Source organism: Haemaphysalis longicornis, unplaced genomic scaffold (assembly GCF_048455015.1).
Source record: "Haemaphysalis longicornis isolate Haplotype H1 unplaced genomic scaffold, Haemaphysalis longicornis Haplotype H1 scaffold_4, whole genome shotgun sequence".
Taxonomy (NCBI): domain Eukaryota; kingdom Metazoa; phylum Arthropoda; class Arachnida; order Ixodida; family Ixodidae; genus Haemaphysalis; species Haemaphysalis longicornis.
This window is the reverse complement of record NW_027526361.1, coordinates 102,221,208-102,248,735: the sequence shown is the minus strand read 5'-3', so window position 1 is coordinate 102,248,735 and position 27,528 is coordinate 102,221,208. Positions and strand designations below refer to the sequence as shown.

General features: G+C 48.4%; 1 pseudogene across 1 annotated transcript in view; it reads right to left on the bottom strand.

Annotated features, from left to right (window-relative positions):
- Positions 1–20,997, bottom strand: part of LOC144179893 (general transcription and DNA repair factor IIH helicase subunit XPD-like) — a 58,958-nt pseudogene extending 37,961 nt beyond the window's left edge. The window contains exons 1-6 of the transcript XR_013324335.1: positions 20,817–20,997; positions 20,302–20,401; positions 19,150–19,227; positions 15,822–15,884; positions 9,907–10,020; positions 1,239–1,352 (exon numbers count right to left, since the gene is read on the bottom strand). The product of XR_013324335.1 is annotated as a general transcription and DNA repair factor IIH helicase subunit XPD-like (transcript). The remainder of the gene's footprint in view (positions 1–1,238; positions 1,353–9,906; positions 10,021–15,821; positions 15,885–19,149; positions 19,228–20,301; positions 20,402–20,816) is intronic.
- Between the last annotated feature and the right edge of the window lie 6,531 nt (positions 20,998–27,528).

Below are 27,528 nucleotides of genomic sequence, written 5' to 3'. Positions count from 1 at the left end.
TTTCTGAGCAACCAGGCAAGTGCTGCTTCTGATCATGATCACTGAAATAAACAAAGGATAAGTTGCAATCTTGGCAAGAAATTTGAGCATGAGCATGTGATGAGTCATTTGTACACAAAAAAAAGTGCTTGAAGCCCCAATACTGACACTTCAGCAAAAAAATTAGAGCAGTTCCAGTCAACATGATGAAGTGCGGAGCAGTGATTTGCCAGAGGGTCCGAAGGCTAGTTTCAGTATCAGCCTGGCGTTGATACCAAAAGTAGTCAGCCCATGAAAAGGCCTCTAAAGAGACACTGGATGGAGTTTTTATTAATTTGGGGCAATTAATGCGCTAATTAGTGATTTTTTTTTTCTTATTTTAGGTTATTGTGCGCTCATTTGTGGCCTAGCAACGGCAGCGTCCGTGGCAATGGCGCAGCGCAAAGACCGCCCCCAACACTTTGCACATAAGTAACATGTGCCTCTGTGATGCAATGGGATTGACATCACAGCTTCCTAACGCAAGGAGACCCAGGTTCGATCTCGACCAGGGGAAGCGGTGATCTTTTAAAGCATCTGTTTGGGCGCGTGACGCCGTGAGCCTGGATGAGCTACGATAAAAAGCAGGGAACCTAAAGTGCCCCGCAATTATTAAAAAAAAATTAAAGCCGTTCCACTCACTGTGACAGCTGTCGGAAGTGCAAAGCAGTGATTCCCCATAATGGGCTGCAGTGCCGTTATCCACTCACTGCTACCACCCAAAGCAAGTCAAATTACCCGCCTCTGTAGTGTTTGTGCGCCCCGTGCCTGAAACTGTGCCAGCGGGAGTTCTGTTCTTTTTGTGCTTGCTTTTGCTCTCGCACGTGCCACTTTCCTCCCGCGCTGCCACTTTTTTTCGCTTACTATCGTAAAAGCCAACCCAACAAGCGTTCCGAACTAAATGAACGTGGGGGCTGCCGGTTATTTACATATATTTTGCGTCAAATGTACGTGCAGTTTTTTTTTTTTTTTTGCGCTAAACGGGGCGCTAAACAAGCGCCAGCATTTCACGAGTTTTGAACGGTTATGACTATTTAAACCGCTTGGTTTTCGAAGCCTCTGCAGGATGCCCTACGACAGAACGCCGGGCTCTACTTGGTTCCATTATCTCGCTGCGCCGCCTGGTTTCGGCAGTTGCTTGGCATAGAGCATTACAGCGAGCTACGGCGACATGGTGAGCCCTTAAAGTGCTCTGCACTTAAAACGTGGTGCCATACTACCTCGCAAAAGGAGCAGCACTGGGTGTCCGGGTCGGTGGCCTGTGCCCTCCGCTATGAGGCTGTGAGGCTGAAACACCGGCCGTCCACCACTCGCTCATCGCGCTCCAGGCTCACCTGCATGTGGTGCAAGGGACCGGCGTGCGTGCGTCACACATCGTCACACCCTCTGCCATCACATCTGTGCAAGCACACGCATGCCACGTGCCGTCACACCAGTTTCGTTGGTTGCGGAATAATGAGCAGCTACTCCATCGTGCCAGTGCAGGGGACTCAGTGGCTGCCCTTCTCTTTTGTTTGCTTGGAGGTCTTACCGCTTCCGCCATTTCAGGGACATTGCAGATCTTAACAAAAGAAGTGAGCCATTGAATTCACTAGTTCAGATATATTTGATGGCCAGCGTCCCCGCAATAGAGGAAGCAGTACAATATAATGTGCTGTTGGGCTAGTTGGTGCATTATGTATCACGAAACTTGCGCTAAATGGACATACAGACAGACGAAGAAAGACGGACGATGCGCACTCACAACTATTTATTTGCAGGAAAAGAAGTTGCCTTATATAGGCTTCTACAAGACAGAAAAAACACATAAAAGCAGATAGTAATATCAATGGCAACACCACAATACTCAAGAGCCTGCCAACCGCTTGCTGTCTAAAAAAATGAAACTCATTGCTAAAAAGTGATATAGACGGTTCACTGATGCACCCCTTGCGATTTTTTTTAATGAAGTACGATTCTAAAAGCTCACGCGCCACAGTGTCATTGCTTCTGTCAATGATAACGATTTCTTTGAGGCGCGGCGTACAACCACAATCACGGCAATGCATGGGCAAGTGTGATCCAGTGCCTTTCTTGATTGATAAATCGTGCTCCCTGAGACGATCATTTAGCCAACGTCCACTTTGCCCAATACATACCTTGTCACAAGTGAGCAGTATCTGGTAAACTATGCCAACTTTGCATCCCACGTACTTCTTGGCGTGCTTCTTACCACATGGATTAGGCTTCTTTTTTCCGGCGATACGGCTGCACAACCCGCCTAGCTTGCGTGGTGCAGAAAACACAATCAGAACCCAATACTTCGTAGCAACCCGCTTAAGGTTGTGAGCTACTTTATGGGAATATGGCACCACCTCACGCCTCGTTTTCTTTTCGGCTGCAAGCTTAGGTTTGACCCGCTTACGCTTTAGTTTTTGAAGCAACCCCTCAGAAACAGCCGCCAGTAGCGACCGAGGGTACCCGGCATCCAATAGTCGAGAGACCTGGGCGTCAAAACTGGTTTGCATACGATGAGTACAAGACTTTTGTATAGAGGACTCCAAGCACATCAAGGCTATCGCACGTTTTACAGTTTTTGAGTGAGCTGATTCAAAGGGCAGGAGCCCTTTGGTTGCGCGGGGACAAAACATCCAACACACGTTTTTCTGCTACACAGAAGTCAATATCTAAAAACCTCAGGTTATGCCCCTTTCGCATTTCGTGCGTAAACTTCAAGCTGCCGCCCAAGCAGTACAACTCTTACCAAAAAACAACCATCACATGAGAGGTGTTCAAATATTTCAAGCTTTAAAATATCAGAGCAAATAATGGAAAATTCAGTCCATCTTCAGATCAAATAGACCAATTTCAAAATTCTGAATAAATTTTCGAGGCATTTCAACGTTCGAAAAGATGCACTGCGTTCTCTGCTCACAACAATGGGCTTTCCCACACTGCTCCAGTGACGTGCAGCCAAACAGCAACAGGAGGGCGCTTTTTGGGGAGTGCCTCTGTGTTCTGCCTATGTCCTCGGCGTGGGGCAAAATTAATCCTCATGTTTTCTCTCATAAAGTAAGAAATAAAAATTCTTACGACCAATAATGCAAGAAATAAAAATAAAGGAACAACACATTGAAAGTAATCCTCAACATCAGCAAACCGAGGGGACTAAAGCTGACAAACTTTACCCAACCCAATACCCGAAGCTGTGCCCTGAGTGCAACCAACTAGCCACCCTCAACCATATGGCAGCTGGGTGCACCACATTCACAAACAGCCTCTACTGCGCCGCCTTCAATGCGCAGACCGGGCTCAGCAAAATCTGGACAACATTTCGTGGCATGCAGGACAAAAGAAAGAACACAACGGCGGGCCAGAACATAGCTCTTTGACTGGGCATCACAGAGACTGATCTTGCGATACAGGCCGGCCAACTTTTCTTTCCACAACCCCCACTTGGGGTGAAGCCAAGAGCGCCGGTTCTCCCACGCACGACGCCTCCCGAAATGAACACCAGTCTAAATGACCCGTTTACAACGGCCGAACTTCTATCAGCTCTTCAGAAAACCAAAATAACGAGCACACCTGGTCTGGATGGGATCACTTACGCAGCCCTTCGCAACTTGCCTGAAGCGCACAAGGAGCAACTCCTTGACTGGCTCAATGCTGTCTGGGAATTTTCTCTGCTGCCTAATGAGTGGAAGGAATCGCCGGTGGTGCCCGTTCCGAAGCCTTGCAAACCACTCACACAAATAGAGAATCTGAAACCCATTTCTTTGATTTCTAATATTATGAAACTTATGGAGAGGATGGTTCTCGCAAGAATTCAATGGCATTTAGAAACAACAGGCCAACTTCACCCACGTCAAACGGGGTTCCGGAGGCACCTTTCTACTCTAGACAGCTTAAAAATGCTGTCAGAAGATGTTATAGCTAACACCTCATCATGTGATCCCCGTCTAGTGGTAGCCATCGACGTAAAAAAAGCATTCGACTCGGTACTTCATGAGGCAGTTATCCAAGGCACACGCAACCGAGGATTGGACGGAAAGCCACTCGCCTTTGTGCAAGATTTCCTGCGAGACCACCACTATCGAGTACGAGTTGGTGACACACTCGGCCCCAAAACAGCAAACTGCATCGGAGTACCTCAAGGTTCAGTCTTATCGCCAACGCTATTTAATATCATCATGGCTGACTTTCCCCCACTCCTGGATGAGATAGAAGGCCTTTGTTTCATGATCTATGCAGATGACATTACACTCTGGACAAAGGGAGGCTCTATAGGCGAACAAGAACAAGCAATGCAGCAAGGTCTGAACACAATCTCTTCTTTCTTAACAGAGGTAGGACTCGCTCCATCTCCAGAGAAGACTGTTTTTGTAGTAGTGGCAAACAAACGGCTACACAAACAAAACATAAAGAGCCAGTTTAAGCTCACCATGAATGAAGTACAAATCCAAGAACGACCTACTGTCCGCATTCTCGGTCTTGACATAGACGTAGAGTTCCAGTATATAACTCCCGCAGGGAGCTAAGAGTTGCGCGACCCTTTTCCACGCGCCGCCGTCACTCCGGTTATCCATGCCGCGCAGAGAAGCCCCCACTACGGCTGCGCCGCAGCCGCCGACGCGGGCGGCACCGTGCCCCGCCCAGGAACAGCAGCAGCAGCAGCAGCGTGAGCGACACCGCAGGAATCCGGTGTAGCCGCCGTAAGGCGCCGCCGACCGAAGTGCCCCCACTGCACGTTGGCCGCCGTCGGAAGCGTGGCGGCGAGGCTCCTACACTCACGACAGGCAGCTTTCCCGCAGATATCCGGATAACAAAGATGGCGGGCGGTCGCGCAACTCTTAGCTCCCTGCGGGAGCTATATACAGGAACTGTACATAGACGAGGGATGGGGGCGCCACCACATGGCTCAAGAAATTGACCGCTACGTGGAAAAGCACCCTTGCCCTGATCCGTCGGGTTACTTCACAGAAGTGGGGCCCCGATGAACGCGTTCTTCGCATTTTGGTAAACGGCCTGTTGGTTCCAAAGGTGATGTACGGGTATAACTTCTATAGACTCTAAAAAAAATGAGAGTCTGTAGAATACCTTAACCGCGAAGCCATGCGGGTTGTCTCTGGTCTTCCTCGCTTCGCAATGGTTTATAATCTCCACCTTCACTCAGGGATGAACACCATTGAAGACAGAGCTGAAAGCTTTAAGCCTCACAACTACTATGCCTCGAAAGCACTCAAGCCGGCAGGGCCATTCTACGTCAACTTGGTCACTCACTGGACACGAAGCCTCCGATCTACCAGCCGCCTGAACCATGGAAGCAAATACCCATCGTTGATCACCAGCCCATGCCCAAAAACACAAGCGCAGAATATCCAACACATCGCCAACGAGCAGCAACAACACACCTGAAAGAGCTCCAGCGTACCGACGCAACGACGGGTGTGCAGGATTTACACTGACGCAGCTCTTCAAAATGATCAGGTCACCATAGCGTAGTACTGCGACAAGACCAAAACTAAAAGAGCCAAGGCTCTCCGTGGTACCCCATCTGTGAAGGAAGCAGAACCAAAGGCCTTACTACTAGTGACAAAAGAAGCGCACAGCTCTTCAAAATGATCAGGTCACCATAGCGTGGTACTGCGACAAGACCAAAACTAAAAGAGCCAAGGCTCTCCGTGGTACCCCATCTGTGAAGGAAGAAGAACCAAAGGCCTTACTACTAGTGACGAAAGAAGCGCACAGAATTGCCGCCACAAGCCCGACTGAGGCACCAACCACTTTCCGGCTCTATACGGACTCCAAGGAGAGAGAGAGTGAGAATGAGGGAAAAATAACACGCGCAGTAGGACAGTCACAAGAATTCGTGCAGCCGCAAGAGACCTTCGACAAGAAGGCTGCACAATTACAATTCGCTGGGTCCTGGCCATAACGGGATACCGGGCAACGAGGAGGCACACAAGGCAGCACGGGAGATGCTTTCCAACCCCGATAATTGCCAGAAGCCTCCGTCGCGACCGACAAACGTCTTTCCCGCTCTCTAAGCGTCGACACCTCCATCTCTGGAGGTGCTGCCCGACGAGTCGGAAGAGGAAGGGTATGACTACGAGGAAGCCATTGCCAAAGCACCTGCTGAGTGACGTGCAGCGCTTCGACTTCGTCTACCCGAAAAGGATAACCCTATCTCATCCGGTTATAACCGGTGGGCAACGGTCACACTCCGACGCATTCGGACGAACACTGCCGTAACGCCGCACATCATGACACACTTTCGTCTACACGCCGGTGACGGTACCTGCAAACTCTGCGAATCACCTGACAGCCAACAAGTCGCTGACCTTGACCATCTGCTATGGAGCTGCCCTGCCTTGAAGGACCAGAGAAACCGCGCACATGCACTCATTCCTCCTCAAGTCAGGCCACAAACGCTGCGGGAGTGGACCAATCCTGAAGGGTCTACAGAACACAGGAAGATGGTCCTCGACTCTCTTCTCGTATATGTTCGAGAAGCCGCCGTACAGGACCACATTTAGTCGGGACACTCACCGCCCTCCCCCCCCTCCTCCAACTCCCTTCCCCCATCTCCCCCTCCGGCGATGACAAAGGTCAAGGCATGGAGTGTAATTAGGATTAATCAATACATATTACAACAACAACAACAACAAACAGCCTCTAACAGAGGAGCAGTGGAGTGAGGAACTGTCTAGTGCTGACTGCGACGAGCATTGCTGAACAATCGCAAGAGAAGCCACCGGCACCCCGGGGACTAAGGACTAGACTAAGGACACCCACCATGTCTTAACAACCAACAATTATAATAGTCATTTCTCTCTTTCTCTCTCTCACTGACTATGTCAGTACACAGTTGGGCCTCCTTATCTGGAGGGTATTGACTAGGACAGCTCGAGTGTGACCACGTTATTAGGATGCAAAAAAAAGAAGTTCTTCTTTCGCCATGTTTCTCCTTTCACATCCTGATAATGTGGTCACACCCAAGCTGCTCTTTGGCTAGTCTGCACTGAATAATGGCACCTGCTTTATTTTATTGCTTGCTTGTTTTACTTTATGTTTCAGTGCACAAGTGGTACATTTGTATGAGAAGCAAACAATAAACATTTTCACGATGCATAAAACATTTCACATCGGTGCACGATAGTTTTTAAGCCTGTCGGTCGTGAATTAGTCTCATAGGAATGCTACGAGGCGAGCCCCCTTTATATGCAAGAAAATACAGCATCAACACTCACTTGCTGCACTCAGCACATGCCATAAAAAGGGGGGCTATGATGTGGTTCAGGCACATAAAATACACATTCTAGCACCACTTGGTTAAAGTACCGTAATTGACTAATGAAATGAAACCACGAGAATATGAACCACAACACACAAAATCAAAGAATATAGCGTTTGGTGGAGATTTTTTATTGGCGCAGTTGTGGTATATTTACAAAGACACACTTTCAAACTTTGTTGCTGTTATGAAGACTTTCTTCTTTTTTGAGGTGAGGTATCATTTACTTGCGACAATTTGGCTTGCATGGAAAAAAATTGCACTATTCGTGTCTTCTGGTTCATATTTTTGTGATCGTGTTAATACTGTACACGACTGCACATAGATTACCTTTCCTTTCCCACAGTGTGCTTATTATCTTCTGCAACTGATGAAAAACCAGTGCAACCGGCCTATCGAGAAGTCTTGTTACGCAATGCTTCCCTGCTCGTCAATAGCTTACAGGCTAGTCGTAGGCGCACTGCACAGTCAGCTTCAAATCCGACCGGAACACACCCTGTCACAAGGGTGAGAACCCTGACTGCTTTTAAAGGCCAACTGCACTGAAAGTTTCAACCTCTTGAAAACCTCATTTCCATAAAGCCTGCCTAAAAAGACGGCATGGGAGCTGAAATACACGCATGTTTGCCAAAAGTGTTGAGCAAAAATTGGCGATTTTGAAACCGAAATTAGAAGAGTGCAGCCATTACGGCCAAGCTGACACGACATTGCAGCCACCGAGTAAGCGGTTGGACAGCTGGAACAAACCTGCTTGCAACACTTTGCGCTCACAGCAGCCCCATGAGAAGCACACCCAGCAGCGCTCAAGTAGTTTTCCTGGCTGGCTGGAGCACCAAGCAGCTGGCCGGCTGCAATGACACTTCCGCTCCATGTCTGTCTGCTCGATTTGCCAGCAGGTGCAGCCTCGTCCGTGACGGAGCTATTTGGAACGTTTGTAACTGAATGATAACGCATTTCTCGAGGCTGCCAGCCATGTCCCAGTTGGTCTGGTGGTACGTACCGTACGTTCAAAGTAAATTTGGCCGAGCTGAAATTTGAGTGCAGTTGGCTTTAACAGAACTGCGTGGATAAATGAAAAATTTTGTGAAGCACAGAATGTATACAAACAAACCCCCCGCTGAGCTGTTGCGAGGGCTATGGAAGTTCATTGCCGGACATTCAGAGGTGAAATTTGACAATTTAGTCGCGCTTTAAAGCGAAAATGGCTCTGCATTGGCAGTCTGCCACATGTCTGACGAGACCCTCAACAGCACCAAAATAGGCGCTTTCAGTACTGTTGGGCATGAAGACCGTGCTATTTCGTTGTATCATGGCATTCAATACACTGAAGTTTCCTTTACTGCCACAGATAGCACTGGGACCTTGACAGGCACGACGTGAAAACCAGATGTTTTAACTGGAAAGAGCCACTGGAGCAAAAGCGAGGAAAATGGCTGCAAAGCTCGCCAATCACACGCCGCCAATGTTCACTTCTTCCATCGCCCCTGTTGCCGACCGATGACGATCGGGTTGCCCCAGTGGCAGAAAAGCCGACGTTGCAACAAATACAACCGATAGCTGTGGCAATACTGTTGTTCCATCTGTGCTTTGATTTGGATGCCTCCCCTGTAGTTTACTTCCCAGCTTCTAGTTATCATTTGCTAAGCTGGCTGTAGTAATGGGTGTGCCGATGGGCCTTGATGGGGCTATGTATCCCCTCTCATTGGGAGTACCGTGTTCTGTTCCCCTCATTCGGCAGAAGCGAAAGGAATGGTCGCCAGCGGTGCCAGTGTTGTGTCCTCTGAGCCAAGTCGGGGGAACGCCTTTCTTTCCGCCTGGCCGTCACAAGGACAGACGGGGGCAGAGGTCAAGGCCTTCAATTAGCTAGCGCACTGCTTTTGAGTGAGGATCGTTCGAAGAAGGAGCCAGGCAACCAAGTGCGCAAACTTCAGTGAGTTTGTCCGCAGCTGAGGCTGCGAATGGTTGCAAGCAAGACTTGCTCCTGTGGCGATTTCTGGACACCAGAACCCCACACATTTCTTATAGGCTTTTGGGCCCCTATAAGAGATCGTGCGGTGATACCCTCTTCAAGTGCTGCGGCACATTTTTAATTTTAACTCAGTTCATCTTGTGTTTTGTTCGCGCTCTGTCATCTGCAGTAAATACTTGTACAGTGCGCAACACCCTTGTCTATAACACTGAGTTCAACTTCAACTAGTTACCTCTCAAAACTGTGGACTCAAACTTGCCACAAAAAACATTGAGGTCAAAATATATGGTTAAGACTTCAGAATGACACAATAGTTTTCTTCAAATGCCTTTCGGCCAAGGCAAGATAAGGCTATAAGTACGAAACGTGTGTTATAGACAAGGGTGTTGCCCTCTGTACATACTTGTGAATAGGCTTTTCTTCCTCATTTACCTCTTCCATCTCGTCATCGGGTACCTCACACCCTCCATGGCGACACCACCCTACCTCAGCAACAAACCAAACTTTACTCTGACCCTACCTGGTGTAGAGCATTGTGCATACTAAGCTTCCATGTCACAGCGTGTGGTGGTGATGATGATGAAAACAGTGAACAGCGGAGCCGGCGACAGCACAGCGAAAGGCAGCGCAGAGCAGGCCCCCCTACCTGAGGGTGTATGCACAGGTTTTTGCGTGACGTGAGGCAGAGTCCCAGCAGGGACATCTCCTCCCCCATCTCCTTGGTGTACTGCACCAGAAGACGCTGCAGCACCTCCACAACCTGAGACGGTCCCACAACAGTCGCTCGGTCACAGTCGTGATGCCGCTTGCGCCTTTGGCCCACAGAACTTGCTTTGCCACACTCGTTAATTTCAAAAAGCCAGGTACCTCACCACAACAACGCACTCAACAATCACAGCACAGCTTCTTCAACTAGGTCCTGGCGAGCGGCCTCAGAAGCTGCACCTTCGTTTATTCCGTGTTCCCCGTAAGAAAAACAAAAGAAATATAGGCCTCGTGACACTGCTCTTTTTTTCTCGTCTACAAATTGGTTTTTATAGAAAAATACTTTTGGGCTTTCGCCCGTTCTTCGTTATTTTTTATTGGCTTTTAAACTGCCATGGCTTGGCTGGGGCCTTTTGCACTTAGCAAAACTCACAGACATTTGTTTCTTTTTTACCAGATAGAATACATCCCTGCAGCCCACATATTTCACAGTGGATCGCCGCCAGGGGGCCGACACGGGTGCTTGTGCCCCGCTTCGACTCCCGTTTTTGTCGCTCCAATCGCGATCTTTCCGCCTGCCTGACCAAGTTTGTGCCCCTGTCGTCTCCGTGAGTACCTCTGGCGTCTCTGGATATCATCGTTTGCCACCTACCATCGTCGGGCCCCCCTTCAGGACCATCGAACCTACCGACCACGCCGGGGCCGCCGCTAGGCCTACATTACAGGCCTAGTACGAGCGGCCGCCTCCCCGAGCTGCCGCAGCTGCACGCGCACGTGCACCTGCCATCTAGCATGCCCCCTTCGCCATCCCGCAGCTGCGCTACGGCGCGTGACAGCACATCGGCACCGACGCAAGACCAAGACACATCGTCACCGACGCAAGACCAAGACAACACACCATCGCCGGCGCAAGACCTTGTCAACGAAAACAGCGCAGACGGCCACATGGATTTCGACGTTTCGAAAGGAAGAACTGCTCCGACACCTAACCCATGGCGTCAGGTCATAAACTCCCGCAGGAACAAGACCGTTGCTGAAAACCAGGTACGCCCCACAAACGCTACAACGCCTGCCGTCCCCGCACGAAAAATACCGCCTCCTCGCTTTCCACCAAACCACTTCATAACTGTCATCCGACCTCATGACGGCCTTCGTGTCGGAGACTGGCCTGCTCGTGACCTGGTATGCAGCCTCGTCGCGGCAAGCGAGATCCCCGGCCCCCTCTTCCGTGCGACTGTCACACTGCAAGTACAGCCAGCCCAAAACCTCCTCGTAGCTGCCACCCCTGACCCAGATATCGCTGATCGACTCTCCCAACTGACCGCATTAACCCTCCGAAGCACTACCTATGCAGTATCTGCCTATATGAAGCCCCCTCCGGGTACTGCTCGTGGAGTGATTCACGGCATTCCCGAGGGCATCACGCAGGACCAACTCATTGAGCTCACCGCCGCTAACAGACCGTACTTGATCCACGCCCGCCTCATGGGTCGCACGAGATCAGCTCTACTGACCTTCAACGGACTCCGCATTCCGTACTATATTAAACTAGACTGTGAAATGGTGCGCTGCCGTCCATACCGCCGCGCCGCCCAGACATGCCAATGTTGTGGTGAGATAGGGCACCGTCAAGACGTGTGCCCGCACCCCGACAAGCCACGCTGCCCGGCCTGTGGTATCGCCAACCCGTCACCGGACCACTCCTGTGCCCCTCGGTGTAAACTGTGTGATGGACCCCATGCCACTGCCAACAAAGAATGCCCCAAACGCTTTCTACCGGTTCCCCAAACACGGAGGTTCCGCCATCCTGCCCAGTCCCCATACCAACCAATCGGCCAGACCCCGCTGGCCTACCACGAGCAGGACTTTCCAGCCCTACAAGCCCAATCCTCGACTGCCCACCCTGAAGACCGGAACGCCATCCAACCGCAGGTGAGCTGGTCAGATGCTCTCCGCTCTACTCCCACTGCTCTAACTTCACCCTCCCCCCCTCCCCCCCAACCACCAATCCACCCTTCGTATTCCGCTGCTATTGCTGAACTTAAACAGCAGCAGCAACGTTTCCAGGCACAACTCGCCTCTCTAACTGCCAAAATTGACGCCCTATAAGCCTCCCCCCTTCCAGCCCCGCCGCCCCCACCAGCACCCCTTCCTCCCTTCCTGAACAGATTCATGCACTCATTGACACGAAAATAGCGGAAGCCATAAAAGAACTGATAGCATCACAAACCAAGACTCTGGCCCCCATATGTAGTGGCATCCAGGCAATAACTGAACGACAAAACAAATTAGAGCAGACCATCCAAGGCATACAGAACTCTCTGGCTTCGACTCACCAACCCAAGAAACTCAAACATCACCCTTACCATGACTAATCCCCCGGATACTGACCTCGTCGTACTCCAGTGGAACTGCCGTTCTCTCAACAACAAGCGACACCAGCTAGACTTGTTTACCAAACAAGATCCTCCAGATGTCATTGCCCTGCAAGAGACCAACACTCCTACCCCCCGCCTGCAGCATTATACCGCCTTCACGCAAGACCCCCAGCATCGCACCGCCACTTTCGTACATAACTCCCATCCGGCCCAACCACATTGTCTTAATCAAACCGTACCTCATACCTTTGTAGAGCTCATCTCCACAAGGCCGACAGGCTCCAGCATCTTCATCCTGAATATTTACAGTCCCCCATCTGATAACCTCCACAACATTGAGGCACTGATTTACGAAGCCGCATCCCTGTCCAAGGACGCCCCTTTACTTCTCCTCGGAGATTTCAATGCCCCACATCCTGCATGGGGCTACCATTTTGCCTCCAAGAAAGGCACGGCCCTCTTACGCACCACCCAGAACCACCAGTTGATCCTCCAAAACGACCTCACCTTTCCAACCCGCACCGGCAACAGTGTCACCAGAGACACCACACCTGATTTATCATTCACTAAAAACATCTCCAGGATCCAATGGTCCCGACTCGACGAAACACTCGGCAGTGACCATCATCTCCTCTCCCTTCGCTTCCCAACCAAAAAGAAAACGACCCGGACAGCCACCGCACGCCTGACTAACTGGTCCGCCTTCCGTGAATATCCAACCCCTCTCCCTGCAATAAGCCAAAATTTAAGTGACTGGACCCAGGCCCTTGAACACCGGGTTAAAAAGCACACCCAAGAAATCGCACTTACCGACAGCACTCCGGCAGTCGACCCCCACCTTATGCACATTTGGGACGCGCGTCGTAGTCTTACTAAACGCTGGAAACGGCAGAAGCATAACCGTAAACTTAAAAAGCGCATAGCCCTCCTAACCCAGCAAGCGCAAGCATATGCCGCCGATCTCCAGAGACAAAATTGGCAATCTTTCTGCAATCAGCTCCAAGGCGCTCTCCACTCAAAGAAAACGTGGCATCTCCTCCGTTCCCTTCTCGACAACACCAATACTAAGAGATACACAAACCATAGAATCCATCAACTAATCCGCAACAGCGCTTTCCCCTCTCAAGAACTCCTCAAGTCGATCCGTGACCATCTTTTTGGCGACCCTACTACCTACCCACCCATCCCCGACACATGCTATACGGGCCTAGCTAACGAAGCACTAGACGCCCCCTTTACCTTCACTGAAATTCAAGCTGTCCTGGCCCGCCTCACCCGCAACACCACCCCAGGAAAGGACCATATTACCTACCGCACTCTCCGCAATCTCGACGAGGACACACTCCAAGATCTCCTCGAACTTTACAATTATCACTGGCAGGGTGGAACTCTACCTGAGCAGTGGCGACACTCGGACATTATACTGATCCCAAAACCCAACAAGCCACTGACGCCGACTACTCTTCGACCAATCTCCCTGACCTCATGCATCGGTAAACTCTTCGAACACCTAGTACATCAGCGCCTCACCGCATACCTGGAAGACCACAACCTCTACCCTTATAGCTCCATCCTTTCCCACTACACAAACAACAGAAGAAGGTACCCTCCTCCCCACCCATCCCTTACCCCACATGAAGCCTATGTCTATCGCCGCCTTCAGACGGAAACTTTCTATAATCACACGATTCTCTCACACATCTCCCCATCCCTATTCCCCCATAACTGCCAAGCGTGTGACCTTCCTCTTACCACCTTCCACCTAGTCTTCTCCTGCCCGCAGCACCCAACCCCCCTTCACTCCCCCACCCTTGAGCAGTGGGAGTCCGCTCTGACCAGCTCGTCACCGGAGCAGCAGCTCGCCCTGGTGAAACGAGCTCTGGAATCGGTGCGGGCTCGCGGCCTCCTGGACATGGGAGGCTGACCACTTCCCCTTCCCTCTTCCCTAAAGCTCAAATAAACGTTTTTACCACCACCACCACCACATATTTCACCAAGTTTACCAATTGGCCTTCTTTAAGTGAACGAAAGAAACTTAAAATTCTAAACACCTCCCCTGGAGCTTTCTGGTGACAGTTAAGCACAGGGGTCGGCAACCTGCGGCCTGCACGTGGCCCACGGAGGAGTATGATGCAGCCTCCCAAACGATTTTAGAGCCCTCCCCTTGTCACTTCCTATCTGAAGACTGACATGCCACTGTTTTGACCTCAAATGGGGTTAGACAGGAACAAAGAAAGATCACCTCTACTCGGCAGTGTCCCTCATCTTCACACTTGGCCAATATTCTGTCAATGATTGTCACATATCACGGTCAATTCGGTGATATTTTTTTCCTTTTCCTGCAAGCCCCCCCCTCCCTCCGATTCGCCTTCCAGTTCCTCGGCGTGTCAGCTTCATCCAGCTCGGCCCTCCACCTCATAAGGTTGCCGACCACTGGTTTAGCGCATCGGAATCAATGAAGACATTTGTATACATCAACCGTGCCTTCGGGAACAGGCAGGCGCTGCCGCAAAGACTCTACAAAGCTCAGTCTTCAACATGAATCAACCTCAAAACTGCTCACAGTGCCATTAGCTGCTACAGCTCGCCACACATGCACTGGCTCGCACATTCTTCAAAAAGGAAGTACCGTATTTTTGCGCGTATAACCCGCCCCTGCATATAATCCGCATATATACTCCCACTTTCAGTCCGCCGGAAAAGGAAAAAAAATCCTATTGCCCACACATTTTATACAGGAAAGGCTGCACCAAATGTGCGGGCTGTAGCAAAATAATGAGAGGCTTAGCCCTTCATATAAAGTCCTCAGAGGCTCCTTGATATAAGATTAAAAGATCATGCTTTGAGCTTGAAAGGACACCCTTTCACTCACTTGGCCACGCATTGTAGCGAGTGTGGCTGCACACACCTTTTTGAAAACACAGTAGTTTTGTTTGCACATCACGATCAAATTTCGAGAAAGATCGTCGAAGCATATTATATCTCCAGGTACAGAAACGAGTGTGCAAGCCACCCATCAGTGGCACTTTTGGACAAAGAAATGTCGCTGCAATCATCTTGTTTGTTATGTCCGCAGCACGACACATGTGCACTGTAGAGAATTTTTTTTGTGGTGATGTTGCGCAGATTCGTGGGTTTATAGGACTTTTGTCAAACTAATAAAATTCAGTTGTTGGAGTGCACTCGTCCTTGTTTTTTCTTCCTTACCCTTGTACGTTTTGCGCAATCGCTGCCATGGAAGGCCTAGTCAGTGCTACTGCGTAGGAGCTTCGCGGCAAAACACGCATTCCAGTGAAGTTGCACTAAAGGAAAAACCCAGCGTATTATCGGCACCCCTACTTTGTCAATAAAATTTTCGCATTCTTGGTGTGGGTTATATGCGCGAAAATACGGCATTTTTTGCAAGGGCAGCCACACTGCCACCAGAAACAAAACGAGAAGCCAAAGCCGCTATGCTTGTCAAACAGCCCAAACTTGCCTTCTCAATCTCTGGCAGGGTACGTGAGCAGTACAGCAGCTTCGACACAGCGGCCGGGTTGGCCTGCAAGGGGAAACGTGGTTAGCAGCAGGCCCATAATGCCGCGCCATTGCACCAACGGCCCAAAATACACGAATGTTAGTGGAATGCTCACATTTTTAAGGAGAACCACAAAGACACTGCGGATGCTCTTAAAATGCAGCGTGTACGAAATCCCACAAGGTAACACATAACGTCAAACTAATCCAATTCAATGCTAGCTGAAGCAAGCCACGAGCAAACACTCAAAGTTTGAATACATTGCAGAAATTGTCTTACCTCCCACCAAAAAAGGCAAAAATGGAGCTGCCCATGCAAGCTCTGACCATCTTTTCTTAATGCACTGCCCTAAGATAATCCAGTAAGAATCCTTAGCATAAAGCAGTGGCTCTAAAGCACGCTCTTACGGAACAACACACGGTACAGCACTTGAGCTCCGCAAACACCAAAACTGATCCCCGTTTCTTTCGCACAGGCAGAAGATATGTTTCTGATATCAGTTCAACTTGGTATAAAGTCTTGTATTGCTGCAATCTGCCACTGTCAGTTTCTAAAACCTCCCGACCTATTTCCGCTAGACTTGCACCAAATGCAAACAAACATTCTGCTTCAAAACGCAGACGGGACCTCCTATACTGACTCGACTACAAAAATTGCTTTGCATGCTTTAAAATTAACAAATACAGTCACACTTGTCCAAAGTAAGCTTGGCTTTTACAAGTTACTGTTCCTACGAAGCAACCTCAACTTCTTTTTCGCCACAGTGGTGTATTTCACATTGAATCAATTATGTGGAACTATTTTACCATACCCTTGGAGCTCGATTTATGTTATTCTCAGTTCTTCCAGGTGAGTTCTTTGTCTGCTATTGGGTGGATTTTCTCTTTTGTGATTTCTTCTTCTGGAGAATAAGCTGCAGTTTTTAATCATGAGTAAAAACTGCCATGCTTGCTGTTTCAGTCTAAAGCATGCCCGGCACTTAGTCCTTTCCCTTTTCTTTTTTTGTTGCAATAAGCTGCACGATTTTTGTTGTTATATTCCAACTAGGCTAAAATCATTCCCATCTGGGATTGAGATATCCCTGACCAGTTCATCTTTCACGTGCCTTCTACTAGGAGCCTGCCTGAGAATCCTGCCTATCAGTGGCAACTGGTCCGCAAGGATTAAGACCGATTGCTACTGGTTTTGAGCCCTACTATTCCAGATGCTACTTGGTTGGTCCTACCGGTGTCAGTTACGACTGGTTTCATCTAGGAATTGTCCAACAGCCCCGTTGAATTGGGACCAGATGCAACCAGTCCGGATATTTTTCACCCGAGCAATGCCATGCAACAGTGCATCTTATATGCAGCACTTCTTTAGTCTTACCAGGGTCCTTCAATGCTTTTCTGGTAATGAAAATTCGCCGTCACGCTATGGGAGAGCTTCGTGCGCTGCCCAGGGAGGCCGCGCTGCGGCGCTGGTGTTGATCGGAGGGCAGCAGGGGGAGTGGTCAGAGCGCGTTTGGCAGGGAACGGACGCTCGGCGCCTTATCAGCAGTGCGCTTCCGCTTTACGTGTCGTGGGCCGCTAAAATGGACTTATTTTTGTCAGCGACGAAAAATTTGGTGAGAACAGACGTGCTGCTACTGCGTTCCTGCCTGCCGGTCTGGCTACAGAGCAGCGGCGGCTGCGCCCGATGCCCTCCGATCTGCGGTGGCGCTCCTCGCAGTAGCCTTTGTCCCCGTACGAAACTTGGCCCGGAGTTTCATGACCAGAGAAGCATTGAAGGACTCTGGTATTACCGTAAACTGCAAGCAATGCAAGAGGGCCAAAACATGTGTCATGTATTTACCTTATTTCCCTGCATCAGTCTAGATAGCGATGGTGAGTTACCCACAAAAAATAAAAAACTGGCCCCAGAAAATATGGTATTTCGTGCCAGACCATGCCTCAAGCAGTTGTCCTGCTAAGTTTCAAAGATGAAAGCCACTTGCCTAAAGTTTTCAAGCACACTTCGCGCATATTATGGCGAATTCCATTGGGCGAACAGGAGCAAGTGGAGCGAGCAGCCAGAGCAGCACATGGGAGTAACGGGGACGTGTGCTTTCGTTCCGCGAATGAAACATTCGCGATGCTCCGGGAGCAGTGAAAAGAGGAGGAGGGCGAGATGTCGAGAGTCATGTGACCAAACGTTTCCCGCGCTCGCTTCCCGGAGCATTTCGCGCGCTCGTGATGTCCTCACGCAGTTATTCCTCGCCAGTTTTGCCAAATACGTGCCGGTGGTTTTGTGTCTGCCTTCCGCATGGCGACAAATGAAGAAGCCGAGCGGATTTTCATGTTCATGATAAAGGGGTCAGCATCGTGTCTCCCAAAAATTAGCTGCGAACGATAACAGCGTCCACAGTCTTTTCCAGATACGACTCTACCTTCGGTCGCTGCTCCAGCGGGGTGAACAGGTGGTCGAACATAAACTCATGCAATGTCAAATCGTCGTCGTCGTCGCTGCTGCTGCTGTCCGATGACGAGCTTGCGCTTGAATCTGTGGTGCTTTCATCACCTAAAAGTAGCAGCAATTCCTTGTCCAGACGGCCGCGCTTAGCTGCTGCCGTACGCACTGAGCGACTACCGCGGCTGCTGGATTCCGCCATTTTTCCTCCGCCACCAGGGGATAAAACCAGAAGTGACGCAAAAGAGGTCATGTGACTTCCTCGGCGTTCCCTGTTACTCCGCCGCTGGCGACGGAGCACTGAGAACTGCTCTCGGCGCCAAAAAAGTGCTCCTCATCGACCAATGAAACAACGCCCCTGCTCCTGCCCGATCACTGGAAGACGTCAGAACTCGCGAGAGCACTTTGGGTGCAGTTAGAAGTGCTCCTGTTCACCCAATGGAAAGCGCTATTAGTTATCAGGGAATGTCAACGATGGCCACAAATGTGCTTTAAAAAATTATCTTGGTTTTTGTCTTGTTCCAGGTCACCATAAGGCTCTCCTCCAAGAGGACGATGCGTTTGAAAGCAAGCACACTTTCCTATCAATGGAGGTCAACTGTTCTCTTGCACTCCCAGTAAATTGCACAGGAAAAGTACGTAAATCACTCAAGAAAACTTATTCATAAAACTGCGCATACGGATGGGTCAAGGAAAAGAAGAGACAGGATGAGCGCAAATCTCCTGAGCTAATACCGTCTCTCTTCTTTTCCTTGTCCCGTCCGTATGCGCAGTTTTATGAGTATGGTGAACCAACCAGCCCAACAACATGCTTCACTCAAGCAAAGCGCAGCACTCGAATAAAGGGGAGGGCGTGGCCAACCTTCTGGTAGGCCAGGATGAGCGAGAGCAGGGTGACTGTCTTGCCAGTGCCTGACGGCATCTCCAGCACTCCGTGACCCTGCAGCATCAAAGGTCAGAGGTCAACAACACGCAGGGAAAGGGAAGCCATGCACACACAAGCCTTCTAATAGACACAGAGTGGCCAAGCAACTTGTAAAGTAGCCAGTACCTTCCAAGGAAACTGGGATGATTTTAAAATGTGAAAGCGAAAATCCTTCTTTTTTTCTCGATATCTTCTTAAGGGGTTAGCCCATTTTTATCCACAGAAAATTGGCCAGCATTTTTTGTGAGAGCAGCACAGTCACACACTGATTAGATGCTAACCGTTTATTCAAAGAGGTTGTTAGTCTGCTTGGATTCGTTTAAAAACAGCTGAGAGGCAGGCAGGGCTTGCATGCTGGATGTGTTTGCTACTTCTCTCCCCATCGGAGGTTTCGAAAAGGGTAACCAGTGTCTCTATTGGTGTTGCTTGACAAGTATACCGTGCAAGACAAACAATTAAATGGCAGCGGTCAATGGGCCCTTCCACTGGGCAAGCAACAGTGCAGAAACCAGCTGCAAGAGCCACCAACCACTCAGCCAGTCAAAGTAGTAAGGCACATTGTATGTTGCGGGAGCAGCTTTTACAGCGAAGCGGTCATAATGGTGCCTCGATCAGAACTTTTCCTGTCATCTGTGAGCAGAACGCACTCTGCACTACAGCTAATTTTTTTGCAAAAGCTTCGGTAGCTCTTCACCTATGTAGATACCGTATTTGCGAGACTCTAACGGGCACCCTTTTTCACTAAAATTAGCATCAAAATCTGTGCACGTGTTACAAGCAGGCTCAAAGTCGAAAGCGGTTTCAAAGCGGAAACAGTGTTGCCACAGACAAACTTCTCCCAAAATTAAATTCTAAATCTGCGCGGTACAAGCGTAGTGAAGCAATTTTTTTTTTAGAATTTTCCTACATAAATCTGCCTATGCGTTACAATCGCGCAAGCACGATACCTTTTAAAAAAAAAGAATCGCAGTAAAAGGTGGATTCTAGCAAATGGCTCATGTCTGCTGACCCAATCCCAGACTACATGGTGACGAGATTCGTGCAGAAACTGCGATAACTTTGACGGCACTCCAGGCAGAATAAACGCACCTTGGCGTCGAGGCACTGCTTGAGCTGCAGCATGTAAGCATACTGCTCCGGGTAGATGTAGTCGTAGGGGAAGAACACCGACAGGCCGTCCACGTCCATTCTGCGAAAGAAACGGTGGGGATACATTTCAATGGCAATTCTGGACGGCTGCAAACGCTACTTTATTCACGGAATCACGCTGTACAAGACAGGGAAAGTCATTAACAAGATATTTAGCAAACTTTTCATCATTTCCTGTTTTTTCTTTTTTCAAGAATTAAACCTCGAAATGATCCGACCGCGGGTGTGGGGAAGTCAATGCCTACTGCGCCGAGGACTCGGGCAACCGCTGCAAGAACTACACGAGTGATAGCTGACAACACTTTGCGGGGCACACCACCGATAGCTGGGACAACACTCTGCACAGCAGAAGGGTTACTGCACAGTGGGCTCTGTTAACGTGCCGACAGAACGCAGCCTGTGTGAAGTCAAATGCTGCACGGCTCGAAGGCTTGAAAAGCATGGTACTCGCGTACTTCATTTTGAAGCTCCAGGCTACAGAACGCCAAGCTTGTGTTTGAAGACGTCGTAGCGTCACACGGCGGACTGGCAGCACGAATCATTCATCGCGAAGAGCAAGTTTCACGGTTTCTCCGCAAAGATTGCCACTCAGAGAGCGTGTTTGAGCGTGCCGGCATGAAGAGCAGTCAAGCAGTGCGTTCCTGAACGCCAAAGAAAGCGCTCGCGGAAACGTGTTTGTGCAGACAGTGACGTCACAAACCGTTATTAAACGCAACAAAATATTTATTTAGAAATAGAAAAAAGCAAATTTGTGTTGCGTATCAAACACCGTCTAGATTTTAGCGCCTTTTTAGAGATTTGGCAAAAACGTTAACCACCCTTTTAATGTATTGACGTTTAATGTCACTAGACAGTTATTGGTGACGTCACCTGGTAGCGCCAAGTTTGACGCTTTGAAAGGGCAGCTAGCCTTTGCGTTGGCTTTTTTGCACGGCAACAACGCTGTGCAAAGAAGACTCGTTTGGTTACTAATACAAAACATTTTTTGCACGCATTCATACAGTACTTAAATAAACTGCCCCCTCGATTTCAACTTATGTTACGGTAGTTCATTTAGTATTTTGGAACATACATCCCTTATTTTAGAACACAACACAAACATAAAGAACGCCGCGATGCCTACAATCTTAGATTCCTTTTCATCATTACTGCCTCAAGCTTTGATGACATCATTAGTCATCTCCGGTAGCAGGCACCTTGTGCTTTTACTGAGGGCTGAAACTTCGGTGAAATTAAAAAAAAAATAGGTGGCTGGTATCATGAAGAAAAGAAATCACTCTTCTTCAATCAACCTGAAAAAAGGAAGTTACAATTACTTATTTAAAGCACAATATCAGACTTAAAAAAAAGAACTAGACTCCCTCAAGCACCGAAAGTATATTTTCAAAAGCCCGAAACTTCAAAAGCCCGAGTTCTCCTTAATTTTAAATGGGTTCTACGCATTTTTGTTAGTATTTTGGTCAAAAAAATTTGGCTTACATGGGCAAGAAAAATCTCAACAAATTGGGGAATTCGAAGAGATATTTGGTATACACCCGGGTATAAACTCCCATGCAAAAAAATTTGTAGCGATGCAAGGATTCGTTACCACTGAGAATTATTTGAAAATTTTTTCCATTACTTGTGCAGAAATGGAAATTTTTGCCTGCACTAATACTTGAACTAACTAACATTTGAGAGGGATCCTCCAAGGTCAAATACGCTCCTGCAAAGGAAGAAGTGGAGGGCTCCTGAAATGCAACTTGATGATGTGAACAAATGAGACTGAACTATACGAGTATGTGTTGCTAGACGTGGCTGCCCTGGATAGATATTGGCCGCAGGTTCTAACCCTGTGACCACTTAAAAAACTTCATTTCAATGTACCGAGGGCCACACCAGGTTACACTTCTGACAAGGCAGACATAGAAATAGTAGAGTATAGATTCATGACTGAAATCATAGTTGAAGCGGTAAATCACACTAAGATTACCATCGGCCAGTGGTCTTTCCCTTGTCCTTGTTTCTGCTTCGCTAGTAATTACATCTTATTATACTAAAATCACAGCAGATGCAAGGTTGGTAGTTGGGATGTGTTTGTTGTATGTCTACAACTCTTTCAGGAAAGCTGATGTTTTCTACCTTAATCACTACAGTGTGCCTAGGTATGCATGTCTGTGTTGCACACCTTATCAGCAAAGGCTGTCTCTACAGCAACAATGGAGGACACAAAATGCAGAAGTCACAACTTGTGGCTTCCACTCAAGATAGTGGAACAAGTAAACTGTTGCCAAGCAAAAAATCAAAGCACAGGGGATGGATAAAAAAATAAGACGAGCGTTCTGTGCACTGAAAATTATTTCCTTTAAATCTAAGTAGTGTGTAACATAGCTGGAAGTTCGTTTTTGGGAAATCTAATCAATTTTGAACACGGAATAAGACAAACAGTGGAAACAGAAGTGAAGAACGTTATGTAGCAAAGAAGTGGATGCGATTCCTCAGTCCAGGAGTTTCGGTGCCGATGTCCAGGTTAGTGCAGGTTTTCAGGTTCACCCGCAGCTCGAGGAGGGTAAAAAAGGAGAGGGAAAAGGTGGGATGGCTGGGTTGTAAGCACACCGGATAAAGATATGGGCATGGCTGCCTGGTTCAAAGGAATTTGGCAGGGTATATTTGTGTTGGACATCTGTGGTGTATCCAAGAGAGGAAAGGGAAGGTGCTCGTCTGTCTGGATACTGTGGGTAGTCTTATCATCCCAAACTACCCACAGTATCCTGGATCCTCTTTGGGTAGTTTGGGATGAGAAGACAGAAGGGCTCCTTTAGGGGAGTCGCAACGAATAGAGAAAGAAAAAAACCCGATGCCACATGATGGCACTAAAAAAGTATAAGGGCCAAAATTCTGCCCAATCAAGACAGATCAAACCGATACTTCACATTCTTCGATGGATCGCCGTAAATTTCCCCACAACTACTTTGTACGTGCGACTAAAGAATGGTGTTACATTGTGTCACCGTGGAATACAGCCAGCACACTTGCTGGCTGTATTCCATGAGCTAACGTAATGCTTTTTTTTCAAATAAAACTTAAACGTAAGTACAGTCATTACACAGCGCTTCTGCATGGCTAAATAACAGATAGCTTAGTGGCTTAAGCTGCAAGCTTGTTTCACATGAATGTGTTTGCCGGTTGGCCAGCATGCCGCAATGGGAACCATGCAGGCGGCACATGCCACAGTTCATGGCATGCATGCCATGAACTGTGCATGCATGCCAAAGCCATCAGGTTGGTTTCGTTGAATTTTTCAGTCCTTGGATCACACACTAATGAAAAAAAAAGGGGGGGTGGGGGGGCATGGTGGCATCATCTGTTAGTTTTGCCGTCCCACCAACAGTGAAACAAACTTCAGGACACCAGCGTAACACAACCACGAATAGGTGAAGTGATTTTATTGCGTCCCCTGGCTTTCCACAGATTTCGGCCTGCCGGCATGCAAACAGAACGTCACTACAGCCGACACATTCCACGAAAAGGCCACCTCCCTTTGTGCAGCCACTGCAAGGGGCCCCTTCTTCTTTCGGGGATAAACAAAGCTCAGCTGGCCTAACACCGTCTTACTTGGTACCCAGAGTGCAGGGGTGTAGAGGACATATCACCCTCGTGTCAATACCCCTTCATACGAGCTACCTTCAGCCTTACTCCTGTTATACGCGCAGAGTTTCATTCATTCTCTTCGCTCTCAAAATATGCTTTTGTGCAATGCTCTTGTACTCTAGGACTGTGACACGATTTACCAAGTGCACCTGCAGCACTAGCTGGCTGTCAGCTTTTCGTCTAGCCAGTACACATAATTTCTGTGCACTCTTTTCAGTGGCAGGACTCCACCAGCCCCGTTGAATCATTACACACTACCTCAGAGCTCCGAGCTTCAGGAAAGAATGGCGGTGCGCTCTGAGATGTGTTGATTCACGCCACAACAAAATAGTGGAGTACGCGAGAGATAACCGTCAGCTTCAAGTGGGCATTTCTGAACAAACCAAACAGCGTTGTAAACAAACCCAACTACGAAAGACGCAATGTTTCGCTAGTTTAGTTATGCAACCTCGTCATGTTTGTCAAAAGCCCCGTTCCTGTTCAAGCTGGTAATTGCCTGGCATGCGTTGGGAGGGCACGGGCCTTTTGGACGCGATATAAATTAGAAACGTCAAGGTGAATTAGCTGCTGCCGTATGCCATTTTTGGCGTACAGCTTTATTGCACAGCTTCGGTCTTCTGCTAAGTAGACTACTGCTTAGACCCCCGCAAAAGGCTCTTTTGTGGGGTAACCTCCTTGCACCACCACCACAACATGTGGCGATAACAAACAAGCAATGGATTCTGCGGTCCCCTTGGAAGTCTGCGCAGATTTTGGGTCCCACTATTTTAACCCAAGAAAACGTGGATGGGGGAGTGCTAGAAAAGACAAATACCCGTACCAAGGTGATTCAGAACAAATTTAACATGTGTTACATGCAGAACATTGGGTACCTCGATAAGATGAACCAAACCCAACTGTGGCTAGAGAAAGCCACAACCTCAGGAGTACTAAACACTAAGAAAATAAAGTTAATGTAAGCATGATGTAAGATTTGTTGAATGAAGTTTAGTTCTCAGATAAGATAACGATTTCTCGTTGTATAAGCACACTATGATTGTGTAAACTTGGACTGTTCCTACCTTGACAAAACATTGAATGAGGCAACAAGTGACGTAGTTCCTGCACATATGTCACGACACTTTAGCAATTCCCCCAGCATCAATTTAGCTTAAATATTGCACAAACATTGCATCACTGCAGACAGACAATGTTCTGAAGCAACCCTGCGAACGAGCAAGCAAGGGGCACTTGGACAGAAACATGAGCATGCAGAGATCATCATCGCTTGCACCTCTGGTCCGGCAGCTGATCGGCGCAGCTTCAGGAATTCTTGCGTTCCCGCCTCGCCGAGTTTGCCGAGGCAAGCCGGCAAGCATGGAGGCGGCAAGCCAGAAAAGTGACGTCACCAGGAGCTGTCACGTGACATTATAATTTCGGAGTTCCAAACGGTGGCGAAATTGCTCTCCCCGCCCAGACCAACCAGAACATCTTCACGTCAGTCCCAAAACCCGTGACGCGATACACACGCCAGAGCAGCATGTGCCAACTGCAGTGAGGACGTTGGCCGTGTCACAGGAGCCCTCACGTCGGCAGTGTGTTTGAGGCCAGAGGAGCAGATGGTGTCATGCTGAAGCCGATTGCAAAAGGGTCTCCGTTTTGAGCTTTCTCAAGTGCCCAAAGATTGAAATGCATTTAAAATCTGTTATGCTGAACGGTTACTTTTGAAACTTCCTGGGAGATATCTCCATGTAAAACGGAAGTTTTTTACACAGTTATCTCAGCTTTGAAATTTGGTGCCAGTACTCCTTTAAGTCTTTCCATATCAGGTCTTGTGAGTAGAAATTGATACTCGCACCCATTAACAACTAAGCTGTCGATCTAAGAGCTTTGACCTTTGTATGTCATTTTGGCTTTTATTCATTCATCGTAAAGTGGTCTCTTTGAATCAAACCCGTGTATTTGAACTGGTCTTCCTTTAAGAATATCACTTTTCAGACAGGAGTGATTTGTTTATAACAGACACGGCAGCGCCCCTATCAATTCATGCCCTGATGTCATGGCCATTAACTTTTAAAGTTACGAAAAGATTTATTGTGGTAAGGTAGACAGCCTGAATTTTTGTCACCGGGTGGAACTGAACACCCTCACTTATTTTTTTATTTTTTTTTTCCGGATTGCTTAGGTAACACTATGTACTTCGACTTGACACGCCCATCCGGGGTAATATTGTCACTGTAGTGGGGACGCAAGGCTTATGATGCCATGCCCTCTGTACGAATTTCTTTCTGTACCTTAAAGGAGCCATGAAGAGAAAATGCAAGTTGGTTTTATTCGAAAGATTTCGTGTTTTATAGTGCCCCCAGCGCTTGTCCGGATACAAACGGTGCTTTATTCACTGAGAAATTAAACAATTTAGGTTAAAATTTTCATTTTCCGGCTCAATCGTGCGTTTTCGTGGTCCCAAGTGACATCACTGAAACCGACCGCTCTGCAGCCTAGAGTACCTTCATTCACGCATCCGCCGTACAGGGTAGAGACACGTATACGCTGGCGCCGCCATTTTTGGTTGCTCGCTCGCCGCCGAAGCAAGTCATTGTGTCAAAACCGCGCTAAAATTATCGCCGCAACGCGGTTTACTGAAGAAGTTTGAATCATATTGTCTGTTTCGCGTTGCTAGGTCTCGTGGGAAACGAAAAGAATAACGCGCTGAGCCCGTTGGCCCAATTGCGGTGGCACGGGACCGTTCGAAGGTTGTCTCCACCCTGTACAGCGGTGTTGGTTTGTTCCCGCGTTTCTTTACGTTCCGTAGCCTAGATGGCGCCACCATACCGTGGCAAGCGTTTGGTTTGTTTTTGCCCGCATTTAAACCTGGCTTGTTTTTGTTCTGGGAGAAAATATTCGTTCCCTGAAACAGTGCTCGCTCGACAAATGGGGTCACGTAAGACACCGTTGCTTGCGTCAATCGGCCAGTGTCGTCTGAGACAACCCCAAGCCCCGTAGTGCTGTGCAGCGAAACCAGGCATGCTGTGCGCAGTACGAACAGCAGAACGCATCAGTACTTCTATGTTTACATGTGCTTTCGTAACTTCCACGGTTTGTCCCATCATTCTTATTGCTTTGTAAAGAATGTGCCCTAAATTTAAGCGCAAATCGCTCGTTCGTCTAGTTTGTAAGTTCTACCTAATTTGCGTCTGCTTCTGCCAGCCTCCGCCAATCGCAGAGCTTAGCTCATGTGACGACATAGGTTCTGTTGCGGGAAATGAGCTGGTGGGTCGCATGACCATTCCCGTTTATCCTAATTATGTAGCTTATTTGAGCGAAGTTTACGTTAAAAGTGGTGTCAGTATGATTCTAACGAGACAATCTTTTGAATGAACCAAACTTGTGTTTTCTCTTCATGGCTCCTTTAAGGCACTTCAGAAGTTACAGACCTCTGTGACACTTCCCCAGTTTCGAAACTGAAACTTTGCGTACCTTACTTTGACTTTTACGAGATAATGGATGGATAACTTCAAACTATATATTTGTACATGCTCACTATTTATGATGTAGAAA